The sequence below is a fragment of the Saimiri boliviensis genome, chromosome 11 (assembly GCF_048565385.1).
Source record: "Saimiri boliviensis isolate mSaiBol1 chromosome 11, mSaiBol1.pri, whole genome shotgun sequence".
In the NCBI taxonomy this organism is placed as follows: Eukaryota; Metazoa; Chordata; class Mammalia; order Primates; family Cebidae; genus Saimiri; species Saimiri boliviensis.
In genome coordinates this window covers 25,555,355-25,571,667 of record NC_133459.1, presented here as the reverse complement: position 1 = coordinate 25,571,667, position 16,313 = coordinate 25,555,355, and the positions used below count along the sequence as shown (strand labels likewise).

Sequence of the window (16,313 nt, the reverse complement as noted above, 5' to 3'; positions counted from 1 at the left end):
GCTATCGCCTGACCTTTGTGGCATGGTGGGCTGGCCCTGCTCCATAGTGTTGAAAAACCATAGTGTTGAAAAAGCCTAATGGGTGAAGTGGGTAGGGAGAACAGTAGCACAGCCCCAATAAGCGCTGGAACAAACACGGGAAGAGTATGTTATGCTTCATCAGAAAATGGCAGGTTGAGTATAAGTATGAAGGATGATGCTGGTATATCCTTAAAGTTAGAACAAGGCACAAGCTAGAAAGACATCAAGTTTCACTTGCTCAGTATGCATCTGCAGCAGCTCGTCTGAACTTTTAGTTATGCTTCAAATCTCTGATCCTCAACTTGTCTATCCCTGAAACCAAATCAGTATCACAGACGGAACTCTCAAGCCTCTAATAGATGCACAGAATCAAACAGTGTAAAGGAAATGTAATGGTGACCATGTCCAAGACCCACCCTAATGAAGAAATCCTCCTTTAACATCCTGGTGGGTAGGCTTTTAGTCTCACTACTCCTTTTTTCTTTTTTGAGATAGGGCCTCACTGTCACCCAGGCTGGAGTGCAGTGGCACGATCAAGACTCACTGTAGCCTCAATTTCCAAGGCTCAAGTGATCCTCCCATCTCAGCCTCCTGAGTAGCTGAAACCACAGGTGCACACCACCCCTTCCAGCTAATTTTTTCTTTTTTCTTTTTTTTGTAGAGATAGGATCTCGTCATCTTGCTGAGGCTGGTATTAAACTCCTGAGCTCAAGAGATCTGCCCACCTCTGCTTCCCAAAGGGCTGGGATTACAGGCGTGAGCCATTGAGCCTGGCCTCCTCTCACCACTTGTCAAAGCAACCTATTCCTATGTTATACAACTCTGATGGTTAGAAATAATAAGCAATAGGCTGGGCATGATGGCTCATGCCTGTAAGCCCAGCACTTAGGGAGGCCAAGGCAAGAGGATCACCTGAGGTTAGGAGTTCAAGACCAGCTTGACCAACATAGTGAAACCTTGTCTCTATTAAAACTACAAAAAACGAGCTGGGCATGGTGGCACATGCCTGTAATCTCAACTGTTCAGGAGGATGAGGAAGGAGAACTGCCTGAACCTTAGAGGTGAAGGTTACAGTGAGCCAACATCACGCCACTGCACTCCAGCACGGGCCACAGAGCAAGACTCTGTCTCAAAAAATAAAGAAAGAAAGAAAAAGAAAAAGAAATAACAAGCAATCCTATTTCTGAGGATTTGCCGTAAGAAAAAGAAAATTCAGCCGGGCGCGGTGGCTCAAGCCTGTAATCCCAGCACTTTGGGAGGCCAAGGTGGGTGGATCACGAGGTCAAGAGATCGAGACCATCCTGGTCAACAAGGTGAAACCCCGTCTCTACTAAAAATACAAAAAGTTAGCTGGGCATGGTGGCGCGTGCCTGTAATCTCAGCTACTCGGGAGGCTGAGGCAGGAGAATTGCCTGAACCCAGGAGGCAGAGGTTGCGGTGAGCCGAGATCGCGCCATTGCACTCCAGCCTGGGTAACAAGAGCGAAACTCTGTCTCAAAAAAAAAAAAAGAAAAGAAAAGAAAAGAAATCAAACTATGAAGAATAAAATGTTTACGTCTTATCATAATGTTTATGTAACATGCTGCTTTTTCCACGGTTATCACAGCCATGTTTATAAAAGGAAATATAGGCTGGGTATAGTGGCTCACACCTGTAATCTCAGCACCTTGGAGGCTGAGGTGAGTGGATCACTTCAGCTCTTAAGTTCCAACTCAGCCTGGGCAAGATGGCAAAACCTTTTCTCCATAAAAAATTAGCTGGATTGTGGTGGCACATGCCTGTGATCCCAGATACTAAGGAGGCTGAGGTGGGAGGATTGTTTGAGCCTGGGAGGCAGAGGTTGCAGTAAACTAAGACCACACCAATGGACTCCAGTCTGGGCAACCTCTCTCTTGGGGGAAAAAAAAAAGAATATATATATATATATTTATTTATTTACTTAAATAGGGCCATGCATGGCTTACAGCTGTAATCCCAGCGCTTTGGGAGGCTGAGGTGGGAGTACTGCTTGAGGCCAGGTGTTTGGGATCAGTCTGGGCAGCAAAGTGGGACCTTATCTGTAACAACAACAACAACAACAAAAATAGGTGGGCATGATGGCATGCACCTGTGGTCCCAGCTACTCAGGAGGCTGAGGTGGGAAGATCACTTGAGCCGGGAATTTGAGGCTGCAGTGAGCTATGGATGACTCTACTGCACTCCAGCCTAGATAACATAACAAGATGCTGTCTTTAAACAAATTAAAAATAAGTAAAATAATGAAAAGAAAATAATAGCTATCTCTGGGTTATAATATAACTGATTTTTTCTACTTTTTAATATGTTAAAAATTATTCTATAAAAGCACACTTTTATAATCAGATTTTAAAATATTAGACTTTCAAGGAAAGTTCTGCCTCCTGTCATTTTCACCTTTTAGTCCTGCTTCCACCTCTGAAGCCACACAGAAGTTTGGTCTTTTTGCCCAATGATGGCCCTTTGTCCTCAGAAGATGGCTCTCTCAGGGTCCACCAGTTCTCTCTGCCAACCCTGCTAGCCATTAGGACCTCACAATGCCACCTTTCAATCTCTCACCAGCTGGCCTCCTGCAGATTCCTAGCACACCCTCCTGAAATCACACGTTTTTCAGCTGATCTGTGAGCAGACTTTTTTCTTTCCTCTGTCACTTAACCACAAAAGAAAACTCTAGCCGGGCGCGGTGGCTCAAGCCTGTAATCCCAGCACTTTGGGAGGCTGAGGCGGGTGGATCACAAGGTCAAGAGATCGAGACCATCCTGGTCAACATGGTGAAACCCCATCTCTACTAAAAATACAAAAAATTAGCTGGGCATGGTGGTGCGTGCCTGTAATCCCAGCTACTCAGGAGGCTGAGGCAGGAGAATTGCCTGAACCCAGGAGGCGGAGGCTGCGGTGAGCCGAGATCGTGCCATTGCACTCCAGCCTGGGTAACAAGAGCGAAACTCCGTCTCAAAAAAAAAAAAAAAAACAAAAGAAAACTCTACACCTCAACATTATGTTATTGCAGATTTTTTTTCCTTTAGTGCTAGGCATGCAGTAGGACAGTAAAAAAAAAAAAAAACTTGCTGCCAAATTAGATATTCTCATTCAGCCCAAGTTCTTTAGGACTAATGCCTCCATAATCAATTTTGGGATCACAAGCTCTTTTCTTTTTCTTTTTTTTTTGAGACAGAGTCTTGCCCTGTTGTCCAGGCTGGAGTGCAATGTTGCAATCTCGGCTCACTGCAACCTCTGCCTCCCGGGTTCAGTTGATTTTCCCGCCTCAGCCTCGTGAGTAGCTGGGATTGCAGGTGCCTGCCACCACACCCAGCTAATTTTTTATTTTTAGTAGAGACAGAGTTTCACCATGTTGGCCAGGCTGATCTTGAACTCCTGACCTTGTGATTCACCCGTTTAGGCCTACCAAAGTGCTGGGATTACAGATATGAGCCATCGTGCCTGGCCTTTTTTTTTTTTTTTTTGTCCGAGATGGAATTTCGCTCATTACCCAGGCTGGAGTGCAATGGTGCGATCTCGGCTCACCGCAACCTCTGCCTCCTGGATTCAGGCAATTCTCCTGCCTCAGCCTCCTGAGTAGCTGGGATTACAGGCAAGCTCCACCATGCTCGGCTAGTTTTTTGTATTTTTAGTAGAGACAGGGTTTCACCATATTGACCAGGATGGTCTCGATCTCTTGACCTCATGATCCACCCGCCTCGGCCTCCCAAAGTGCTGGGATTACAGGCTTGAGCCACCGTGCCTAGCCCTTTTTTTTTCTTTTTTTTTTTTTTGAGGCAGAGTCTTGTTTTGTTGCTCAGGCTGGAGTGCAGTGGCGCGATCTTGGCTCGCTGCAACCTCCACATCCTGGGTTTAAGTGATTCTCGTGTCTCAGCCTCCCGAGTAGCTGGGACTACAGGCACCTGCTACCTGGCTAATTTTCGTATTTTTAGTAGAGGTGGGGGTTTTACCGTATTGACAAGGCTGGTCTCGAATTCCCAACCTGAGGTCATCAGCCTGCCTCGGCCTCCCAAAGTGCTGGGATTACAGGTATGAGCCACTGTGCCCTGTCATTTTTTTTTTTTTTAATTGAGATGGGGCCTCGTTATGTTGCCCAGGCTGGTCTCAAACTCCTGGACTCAAGTAATCCTCTCACCTCAGCCTCCAAAATTACTAGAATTACAGGCGTGAGCCACCATGCCTGGCAGGATCATGAGCTCTTAAAAAGGCAAGAACCTTCCTTTACAACATGAAACCATTCAGCATTGCCATCTTAGTGTCATTACCAGGGAGATATGGCAATTGCTGGCATTTTTAAGGGTGAGCATCAAGATCACCGGGAATATCACCTGAGAATTATAGTTTCATGGTGATTTTTCCAGAGCTCTTTGGCCATCAAATTAAAAACGTGAATTTGAACAAATTAATGTAAGCTAAACACTAGCCTGAAATTGTGTCTATAGCTCTGCTTTGTCATACACTGGTCAAAACCAAAACAACAACAACAACAATTTCCCCACAATCACCAAGCATATGGAGTGAGGATGATTATATTGGAAATAACACCAAAGAAATGACTATATCTGGTATTAAGAACAGTTTTGTGACCTTGCTTAAGTCTTTTGGTCCTTCCAAGTAGGCACTCACTCCTGTGACTCACTGGCATAGGATGCACTGGAAAACACTAACGGCATTATGTACACTTCACCCAAAAAAGGCTCATTCTTTACCCACAATACTTTTTTCTTGAAAGACTACTGTGGAGGTGAAATGAAATAATGTAAGTCAAAAGGTTTTTATTTTATTCTAGGAATATAGCTACTTGGCTGGGCACAATGGTTCACACCAGTAATCCCAGCACTTTGGGAGGCCAAGGCAGGCAGATCACAAGGTCAGGAGTTTGAGACCAGCCTGGCCATCATGGTGAAACCTGTCTCTACCAAAAATACAAAAAAAAGGCCGGGTGCAGTGGCTCACGCCTGTAATCCCAGCACTTTGGGAGGCCAAGGTGGGTGAATCAGGAGGTCAGAAGTTCAAGACCAGCCTGGCCAAGATGGTGAAACACTGTCTCTACTAAAAATACAAAAATAGGCAGGCACAGTGGCAGGCGCATGTAATCCCAGCTACCCGGGAGGCGGAGGCAGAATTGCTTGAACCTGGCAGCAGAGGTTGCAGTGAGCTGAGATTGCACCACTGCACTCCAGCCTGGGTGATAGAATGAGACTCCATCTCAAAAAAAAAAAGAAAAAAAAAATTAGCTGGGCATGGTGGCAGGCACCTGCAATCTCAGCTACTCAGAGACTGAGGCAGGAGAATTGCTTGAACCTGGGAGGCAGAGGTTGCAGTGAGCCAAGACTACGCCACAGCAATCTAGCCTGGGCAACAGAATGAGACTCTGTCTCCAAAAAAAAAAAGAATATAAATATTTTATTTGCTAAGAAATATATGTTGCCAAATACTAAGCACTTACCATGTGCCAGGCATTGAGCTAAGGGTTTTATAGTCATTCATTCAACAAATGAACATAAGGAGCTTTTACTACATGCCAGGTGCTATTCCTGGCACAGAATGAAGGGCACAGTGAGCAAAACAGGCAATGTCCTTGCTCTCATGGTACTTACATTCTAGCAGGAGGGGACAGACAATAAACAATGAAATAAATAAAACTAAGAAAATATCCAGTAGTGGAAAGTGCTATGATGACAATAACACAAGTTGAAGTGACAGTGACTGGTGAGCTACTTTTAGACTTGAGGTCAAATAAACTATAGTGGAATTTTCTGGATTTTCACCATTTGAACCCTTCTTAGATTTTTGGGAATTCCCCTTCTGAATCTAGTGGGAAGCAGAGCCCCTTACCACTATAAAATGAGAAAGGAGGTGACTGAGATTCTCTTTCTGAGGCTCCCTTGAAGCTACAGTGTGAATATATGGCCCAGGCTATGCCAACCAGACACAACACCCCTAAACCTTGAACTAGAATCTAGTGTTTCAGAGTCAGAGGACAAAAGAGAGTCCACTTGGAGTGTAGCCAGGGGTGACCACAGTGGTCATTAAGTCCAGTGCAGCTGATGGTGTTAGCTGTCTAAGTAGTGGTGGCAACAATGTCTTCACCAGGCTGAGTCTACGAGTGATTTTACTTGTGGGTCCTGCCTGCTGCCCAGTTTCTCTTTTTTTTTTTTTTTTTGAGACGGAGTTTCGCTCTCGTTACCCAGGCTGGAGTGCAATGGCGCGATCTCGGCTCACCGCAACCTCCGCCTCCTGGGTTCAGGCAATTCTCCTGCCTCAGCCTCCTGAGTAGCTGGGATTACAGGCACGCGCCACCATGCCCAGCTACTTTTTTGTATTTTTAGTAGAGACGGGGTTTCACCATGTTGACCAGGATGGTCTCGATCTCTTGACCTCGTGATCCACCCGCCTCGGCCTCCCAAAGTGCTGGGATTACAGGCTTGAGCCACCGCGCCCGGCCAGTTTCTCTTGTTCTAGCATTCTTCAAGCATGACTCCATGACGTTCCCTGATGTTTTATGAATTTCCTCAATATCCTTTCAATAATCAGCCAGAGGTGGTTTCTGTTACATACAACTACAAATCCTGCCTGATACAGAGGGGCTCTCTTTAGAAGGGGACACTTAAGCTGTAACATGAATGACAAGAAGCAGCAAAGAACTGGAGGAAAACCACTTCCAGAGAGAGCATACTAAGACCCCAGAAGAGTGGTTCAAAAAGTTTTGGCTGGACACAGTGGTTCACGCCTGTAATCCCAGCACTTTAGGAGGCTGAGATGGGCAGATAACCTGAAGTCAGAAGTTTAAGATCAGCCTGGCCAACATTAGCGAAACCTCATCTCTACTAAAAAAAAAAAAAGAAAAATTAGTCAGGTGTGGCGGTGCAGGCCTGTAATCCCATATACCCATATACTCAGGAGGCTGAGGCAGGAGAATCGCTTGAACCTGGGAGCCAGAGGTTGCAGTGAGCTAAGATGGCACCACTGCACTCCAGCATGGGAGACAGAGCGAGACTCCATGTAAAGAAAAAAAAAAAAAGGTTTATGGGCTAGTCTGAAGGTAGCAAGTTATCTCAACTGATTACAGATCAAATTCTTTGTTCTACTCTTTCCCCTCTTCTCACTGCTGCACTTGAGTAGTCTTAAACAAAAAAAGCTTGTATGGTAGATGCTCTTACTATCAGAATTTTATGTATAAGGAAACATATTCATAGGCATGCAACAATTTTCACAATGTTACACAGCTAAAACTGGAGTTGGAGCAGGAACTCAAACCCAGGGTTGTGAGATTCCAAAGTCCATTCTCTTAACAACTCTGATATGTAATTTCCTAGAGTAGCGATCAGTATGAGTATCCACCAAAAGAGCCAACTAAATTGCCACCACTTATTCATTAATTTCCTTAAAATGTTAATTGGGGGCCAGGTGCGATGGCTCACGCCTGTAATCCCAGCACTTTGGGAGGCCAAGGTGGGTAGATCATAAGGTCAAGAGATCAAGAGCATCCTGGCCAACATGGCGAAACCCCATTTCTACTGAAAATACAAAAATTAGCTGGGCATGGTGGCATGTGCCTGTAGTCCCAGCTACTTGGAAGGCTGAGGCAGAAGAATCACTTGAACCCAGGAGGGCAGAGGTTGCAGTGAGCCGGGATCGCGGCACTGCACTCTAGCCTGGCGACAAAGCAAGACTTTGTCTCAAAATCAAAACAAAACAAACAAACAAACAAAAATGTTAACTGGGTATCTACCTAGCACCAAGCATTGGAAAAGACAAGGGGGAATAATGAGATGAAATACATAGTACCCATACTAAGAGAGGTCAGTATCAAAGTCAAGGGACTTTTAGCTAAGACTGGTATGTGGCTTGGAAATACTAAAAGGAACAAGAGTGGGGGGAAAAAAAGAGAAACCAGACAAGCAGGAAACCACAATTCAGATAAATAGTAAAATGGAAATTGGCATCTGATTGGTAGACCGAAATTAAAAAAAAAACAAAACGTCAAAATTTGGCCGGGTGTGGTGGCTCATGCCTGTAATCCCAGCTCTTTGGGAGGTGGAGGTAGGCAGATCACCTGAGATTGGGAGTTCAAGACCAGCCTGGCCAACGTGCTATCTATCACTTCTTCTCAGGATGGGAGAAGAAACCACATCACTATTAAAAATACAAAAAAATTAGCAAGGCGTGGTGGCACATGCCTGTAATCCCAGCTACTCGGGAGGCTGAGGCAGGAGAATCATTTTAACCTGGGAGGTGGAGATTGTGATGAGCCAAGATTAAGCCACTGCATTCCATCCTGGGTGACAGACAAAACTCTGCCTCAAAAAAAAAAAAAAAAAAAAAAAAAAGTGAAAATTTAATACAACTGATGCTTAATCAGCATTCTTTTTTTTTTTTTTTTTTTTTTTTTTAAGACACAGTCTCACTCTGTCAGCCTGGCTGTAATGCAGTGGCGTGACCTCAGCTTACTGCAACCACCACATTTCAGGTTCGAGCAGTTCTCATGCCTCAACCTCCCAAGCATCCAAGATTACAGGTGTGCATCACCACGTCCAGCTAATTTTCTTGTATTTTTTTGTAGAGATAGGGTTTCACCATGTTTGGCCAGGCTGATCTTGAACTTCTGACCTCAACTGATCCACCTGCCTCTGCTTCCCAAAGTGTGGGATTATAGGTGTGAACCAACACACCTGGCCTAACTAGCATTCTGGTGAATATTTCTGCTCCCGTCCTAAGAAGAAATGATAGATAGCATACAGGCAGAAAGCTCATCTTCCAGCATGCTTGTCTTCTCTCCTCTCAACAAAAAAGGGATTCAGTGCCTTTCTAAACTTTTACAGACAAGGATAACTGGAAACACTATTTTTTAAAATCTTGTTTTTTTCTTTGTTTTTAAAACTGGAAACACCTTTTTTTTTTTTTCTTTTGAGACAGAGTTTCCCTCTTATTGCCCAGGCTGAGTGCAATGACACAATCTCAGCTCACTGCAACCTCTGCCTCATGGGCTCAAGTGATTATCCTGCCTCAGCCTCCCAAGTAGCTAAAATTACAGGGATGCGCCACCACACCCAACTAATTTTGTATTTTTAGTAGAGATGGGGTTTCTCCACGTTGGTCAGGATGGTCTTGAACTCCTGACCTCAGGATCCGTCCACCTCAACGTCTCAAAGTGCTAGGATTACAGGTATGAGCCACTGTGCCCAGTCTGAAACTGGAAACACTTCTAAGTAGAGATTATTTAAAAGGTTCACATCAGGAAGGAAATACCATTAAATCTATCAAGGGGCATAACAAGTTTCATACTTCAGTCCAAAGTTTCTCAAACACAAATAATCAGATCAATAAATCAAGTTATTTGAGGATGAAAAGATTTAATCATGATCAAATTTTAAAAGCATTATTTTATGGAGGGCTTTGAGCTCAGATATGAAATGATATATGAGAGATTTGGAATCGACACAACAAAGTTACATATATGATTGAACACTAGAAAAGACTACAACAAGGGGATTTCTGTCTGGTGCAGTATGCAAATTACATAATGTTCAGTTCTGCAAAGAGGCAAAAAGGCTGAAATTAGTGACTTTAAGAATTCATAAGATAGGCTGGGCGTGGTGGCTCATGCCTGTAATCCCAGAACTTTGGGAGGCTGAGGCGAGTGGATCACTTGAGGTCGGGGGTTGGAGACCAGCCTGACCAACATGGAGAAACCCTGTCTCCACTGAAAATACAAAATTAGCCAGGCGTGGTGGTGCATACCTGTAATCCCAGCTACTTGGGAGGCTGAGGCAGGAGAATCACGTGAACCTGGGAGGTGGAGGTTGCGGTGAGCCAAGATTACGTCATTGCACTCCAGCCTGGGCAACAAAAGCAAAACTCTGTCTCAAAAAAAAAAAATTCATAACATAAAATTTCTAATGCCTATTATGCCAGGCACTGTGATGAACTTTGAAAATACAGCAGATGGCTGGGTGTTGTAACTCATGCCTGTAACCCCAGAATTTTGGGAGGCAGAGGTAGGAAGATCACCTTAGGCCAGGAGTTGGAGATCAGCCTAAACAACACAGCAAGATCTTGTCTCTTAAAAAAAAAAGGGTGGAGGGTGTCGGGCACAGTGGCTCATGCCTGTAATCCCAGCACTTTGGGAGGCTGAGGAGGGTGGATCATAAGGTCAGGAATTTAAGACCAGCCTGACCAACATGGTGAAACCAGGTCTATTTTAAAAATAAATAAATAAAAATAAATAAATAAAAAAAAGGCCAGGCACGGTGGCTCACACCTGTAATCCCAGCACTTTGGGAGGCCAAAGCAGGCAGATCACGAGGTCAAGAGATTGAGAACATCCTGGCCAACATGGCGAAACCCTGTCTCTATTAAAAAAAAAAAAAAAAAAATAGCTGAGAGTGATGGCACGCACCTTAGTCCCAGCTACTTGGGAGGCTGAGGCAGGAGTACTGCTTGAACCTGGGAGGTGGAAGTTGCAGTGAGCTGAGCTCCCGCTACTGCACTTCAGCCTGGTGCCTGGGGACAGAGCAAAACTCTGTTTAAAAAAAAAAAAAAAAAAAAAAAAGGCTGGGCGTGGTGGCTTACTCCTGCAACCCCAGCACTTTGGGAGGCTGAGGCAGGTGGATCACAGGGTCAAAAGATTGAGGAGACCAGCCTGGCCAACATGGTGAAACCCTGTCTCTACTAAAAACACAAAAAAATTAGCTGGGCTTGGTGGCGAATGCCTGTAATCCCAGCTACTCAGGAGGCTGAGGCAGGAGAATCGCTTGAGCCCAGGAGGCAGAGGTTGCAGTGAGCAGAGAGTGCACCAATGCACTCCAGCCTGGGTGACAGAGTGAGACTCAGCCCCCCCACAAAAAACAACAGTAAAAAACAAAGACAGGCAATACAGTTGTTCTTCATTGACTATAAAGCCATTGTAATCAGAGCACAATAAAGAGACTTAAAAAAAGGGAAACGTAACCAAACAACCAAAAGAAATAGGTAGGACACTGCTGGGCGCGGTGGCTCAAGCCTGTAATCCCAGCACTTTGGGAGGCCGAGGCGGGTAGATCACGAGGTCAAGAGATCAAGACCATCCTGGTCAACATGGTGAAACCCCGTCTCTAGTAAAAATACAAAAAATTAGCTGGGCATGGTGGCGCGTGCCTGTAATCCCAGCTACTGAGGAGGCTGAGGCAGGAGAATTGCCTGAACCCAGGAGGCGGAGGTTGCGGTGAGCCGAGATCGCGCCATTGCACTCCAGCCTGGGTAACAAGAAACTCTGTCTCAAAAAAAAAAAAAAAAAGAAAGAAAGAAATAGGTAGGACACTAAATTCAGAAAGAACAACATGAATTAATAAGTTAAACATTCTTTATACTCATTTGTTCCTACATTTTAGAGGCACAAAAAATGACACTGAGGGAAACAAACTAAACACATCATACAGAATAAAAAAGACAACTTGGAAAACCCTAATGGAAAAAGGGGACCACAGGGACCATAACAGACCACAAATAACATTTTTTTTTTTTTTTTTGAGACGGAGTCTCGCTGTGTCACCCAGACTGGAGTACAGTGGTGCAACCTTGGCTCACTGCAACCTCCACCTCCTGGATTTAAGCGATTTTCATGCCTCTGCCTCCCAAGTAGCTGGGACTATAGGCATGCACTACAGAGCCCAGCTAGTTTTTGTATTTTTTGTAGAGACAGAGGTTCACCATTTTGCCCAGGCTGGTCTTGAATGCCTGGCCTCAAATAATCTGCCTGCCTCGGCTTCCCAAAGTGCTGAGATGTGCCTTTAGCACAAGTAACCTTTAATGTGCATTCTTCTTCATTCTAAGGAGAGCAGTTAACAATAAACCCTGATTTGCATACTTGAAGCTCTAATACATTAATGGCTGATTTGTCTGCAAAATATAAAAACTCTACAAAAACTTTAGCTAGAGGACAAAGGTTTTTCAATTTTATTTTGTATATTTTTTTTGAGACAAGACCTTGCTCAGTTGCCTAGGCTGGAGTGCAGTGGCGCAATCACTGCCTTACTGCACTCTAGCCTAGACTTCCTTGGCTCAAGTAATCCTGCCACCTCACTCTCCTGAGTAGCTGGGACCACATGTGCGTGCTACTATGCCTAGCTAATTTTTTTTATTTTTTGTAGAGATGTGACCTCACTTTCCTGCCCAGGCTGGTATCCAACTCCTGGGCTCAAGCAATCCTCCCATCTCAGCCTCTCAAAGTGCTAGGATTTACAGGCATGAGCAACCACATCTGGCAGGTTTAAAAAATTTTTTTAATTTTTGAGACTGAGTCTTGCTCTGTCACTCAGGCTGGAGTACAGTGGCATCATCTCGGCTCATGCCTTAGCCTCCCTCGTAGATGGGATTATAGGTGCCCCCCACCATGCCTGGCTAATTTTTGTATTTTAAGTAGAGAGAGGGTTTCACCATGTTGGCCAGGCTGACACATCTGACAGGTTATTTATTTTTATTTTTTTATTTTTTCTTTTTCCTACCCAAGGTCACTTCTGATACCAAAGGTTATTTATTTATTTTTTTTTGAGACGGAGTTTTCGCTCTTGTTACCCAGGCTGGAGTGTAATGGCGCGATCTCGGCTCACCGCAACCTCCGCCTCCTGGGTTGAGGCAATTCTCCTGCCTCAGCCTCCTGAGTAGCTGGGATTACAGGCACATGCCACCATGCCCAGCTAATTTTCTGTATTTTTAGTAGAGACGGGGTTTCACCATGTTGACCAGGATGGTCTCGATCTCTCGACCTCGTGATCCACCCGCCTCGGCCTCCCAAAGTGCTGGGATAACAGGTTTGAGCCACCGCGCCCGGCCTACCAAAGGTTATTTTTTTAATAGAGGTAGGAACTTACTCTATCACTCAGGCTGGAATATAGTGGTGCAACTATAGCATACTATAACCTTGAACTCCTGTGCTCACACAATCCTTCGCCCCACCTTAGACTCCCAAGTAGCTAGCACTACAGGCTTGCACCACCATTTCCAGCTAATTTTTTTTTTCTCAATTCAGGTTCTTGCTATGTTGCCCAGGTTGGTCTTAACTGCCTAGCTAGCTTCAAGCAGTCCTCCTACCTTGGCTTCCCAAAGTGCTGGAATTACAGAAATGAGGCACTGTGCCCAGGCCCCAAGGTTTACTATATGTTAGGATGTTGTGGATCAGCTCTAGTGGATTCTCAATGAATTAAGGAGAAAGAAGGAAGCCAATTTCTGGGAGCTGGGATTATGAAAAATATAAAAATACCTAAGGTACTGAGGAAAACACAGACATAATGTTATAAAGAAAATATGAGCTGCTATGCAGATGTTATACCTCCCAATAGGTATTCTATTCCTGGAGCTCTAAAATGCCTAGCATATCACCATTTAAGCCCATCATTTCTACAAACTTTTAGCCTAGGCTACTGGAAAACTTTCTTCTACAAGTCTATCTCTATGATTTTTTTTTTTTTTGAGACGGAGTTTCGCTCTTGTTACCCAGGCTGGAGTGCAATGGCGCGATCTCGGCTCACCGCAACCTCCGCCTCCTGGGTTCAGGCAATTCTCCTGCCTCAGCCTCCTGAGTAGCTGGGATTACAGGCACGCGCCACCATGCCCAGCTAATTTTTCGTATTTTTAGTAGAGACGGGGTTTCACCATGTTGACCAGGATGGTCTCGATCTCTCGACCTCATGATCCACCCGCCTTACAGGCTTGAGCCACCGCGCCCGGCTTATCTCTATGATTTTAAAGAATGCTAACAAGAAAATAAAAGTCTGGCAAGGCATGGTGGCTCACACCTGTAATCCCAGCACTTTGGGAGGCTGAGGCAGGTGGATCATGAGGTCAGGAGTTCAAGACCAGCCTGGCCAACATGGCAAAACCCTATCTCTACAAAATATACAAGAAAATTAGCCGAATGTGGTAATCAGGTTAAACCCTGTCTCTACTAAAAAAATACAAAAAAATTAGCCAGGAGTGGTGGCGAGCACCAGTAACCCCAGCTACTTAGGAGGCTGAGGCAGAAGAATCACTTAAACCCAGGAGGCAGAGGTTGCAGTGAGCCAAGATCACACCACTGCACTCCAACCTGGGTGAGAGAGTGAGACTCTGTCTCAAAAAAAAGTTAACAGCTCAATTTGGAGGAATTAGTCTACTCATAATGCCAAGGTGACCAGTAATATAATAGCCTGGGGTTAACATGACTAAGAACAAAGTAGATTTGTTAAGATTACATATCTACGGTCGGGCGCGGTGGCTCAAGCCTGTAATCCCAGCACTTTGGGAGGCCGAGGCGGGTGGATCACGAGGTCAAGAGATCGAGACCAACCTGGTCAACATGGTGAAACCCCGTCTCTACTGAAAATACAAAAAAAATTAGCTGGGCATGGTGGCACGTGCCTGTAATCCCAGCTACTCAGGAGGCTGAGGCAGGAGAATTGCCTGAACCCAGGAGGCGGAGGTTGCGGTGAGCCGAGATCGCGCCATTGCACTCCAGCCTGGGTAACAAGAGCGAAACTCCGTCTCAAAAAAAAAAAAAAAAAAAAAAAGATGACATATCTAGAACCAAGAATTGAATGGTAATATCCAAATATGAAGAACCACCCCTTTCATGTGTGCTACAGTTCTTGTTTGGCTCTGGATAATGTAACAGAAAGAGAAAAATATACAATACATAGGCACCTGGGCCTGAACTGCAGCTTTCCCCTCAGTGTGCCAATTAGTACCTACGTAGGCAAGTTACTTAAATTTTCTAAGTTTCAATTTCCTCATTTGTAAAATGGGGATGCTAACACCTACTTTAATGGGTTGTTGTGAATACATAAAATATGTATGAAAGTACACAACAGGGCTGGGTGTGATGGCTCACACCTATAATCCCAGCACTTTGGGATGCTGAGGGGACAAATCACCCGAGGTCAGGAATTTGAGACCAGACAACATGGTGAAACCCCATTTCCACTAAAAATACAAAAATGAGCTGGGCGTGGTGGCACGTGCCTGTAATCCCAGCTACTTGGGAGGCTGAAGCAGGAGAACTGCTTGAACCTGGGAAGTGGAGATTGCAGTGAGCTTAGTTGGCACTACTGCACTTCTAGCCTGGGGAATAGACTGAGACTCTGTCTCCAAAAAATAAAAAATAAAGAAAAGAAAGTATATAACAGTACCTAGATGGTAGTCGGTGCTCAATAAATGTTAGCCAAATTTGAATTCTACTAAAACCTGGTAACCCCTGTTACATTTGCTCAGTAGCACAGATCATTAACATTTCCCCTCTAATTTCCTACCAGAGATGAAGCTGACAAGGGAGATTTCACTGTAGGATGGAGGGGGCAAACTATAGGATGTCTTTACCACCTGTTAGGTTTGAAATGCAAGATCAGAAGGAAAACTGTGACTTTGTTAAAAGCGAAGAAATGCCATATAAAATTTGTACAAGAATGTATTTATAGCAACGCTAGGTACACTGGCTCATCTGTAATCCCAGCACTTTGGAAGGCCGAGGAGAAGGATCACTTGAGGCCAAGAATTTAAGACCAGCCTGGGCAACACAGCAAAATCCCATCTCTAAAAAAATAAAATTAGCCAGGTGCAGTGGCATCCATCTATAGCCCTAGCTACTGAGGAGGCTGAGGCAAGAGGATTGCTTGAACTCAAGAGTTTGAGGTTACAGTGAGCTATGATCACGCCACTCTAGCCTTAGTGAGAGCGAGATTCAGTCTCAAAAAAAGTTTATAGCAGTATTATTTGTAATAGCCAAAAGGTGGAAACATCCATCAACTGATAAATAAACAAAATGTGGTATATCCATACAACGAAATGTTACTTGGCCATAAGAAGGAATGAAGTACTGATACATGCTACAACATAGATGAACTCTGAAAATATTATGCCAAGTGAAAGAAGCCTAAATATTGTATAATTCCATTTATATAAAACAAAATAGAATAGAAATAGGAAGTAGATTAATGGTTGCTTAGGGCTGAAGGGAATGGGGGGACAGAGAAGTGACAGCTAAAGGATATGGCTGCCCCCCCCCCTTTTTTTTTGACAAGAGTCTCGCTCTGTTGCCCACGCTGGAGCACAGTAGTGTCATCTCAGCTCACTACAGCCTCTGCCTCTCAGGTTCAAGGGATTTTCATGTCTCAGCCTCCAGAGTAGCTGGAATTACAGGCATGTGCCATCACGCTCGTCTAATTTTTCCTATTTTTAGTAGAGACGGGGTTTCACCATGTTGGCTTAGCTGGTCTTGAGCTACTGGCCTCAAGTGATCTGCCTGCCTCAGCTTCCCAAAGTGCTGG

The 16,313-nt window shown here is 44.6% G+C and overlaps 1 protein-coding gene across 5 annotated transcripts in view; it reads right to left on the bottom strand.

Annotated features, from left to right (window-relative positions):
* The window catches only part of WDTC1 (WD and tetratricopeptide repeats 1), an 83,891-nt gene that overhangs the window by 53,288 nt on the left and 14,290 nt on the right, over window positions 1-16,313 (bottom strand). Inside the window, exon 2 of one of the 5 annotated variants that reach the window (XM_074380328.1) lies at window positions 9,781-9,878. The exons of the other annotated variants lie outside the window; for them this stretch is intronic. The gene's annotated coding sequence lies outside the window, so the exon portion shown is untranslated. The remainder of the gene's footprint in view (window positions 1-9,780; window positions 9,879-16,313) is intronic. 5 annotated transcript variants of the gene reach the window in all.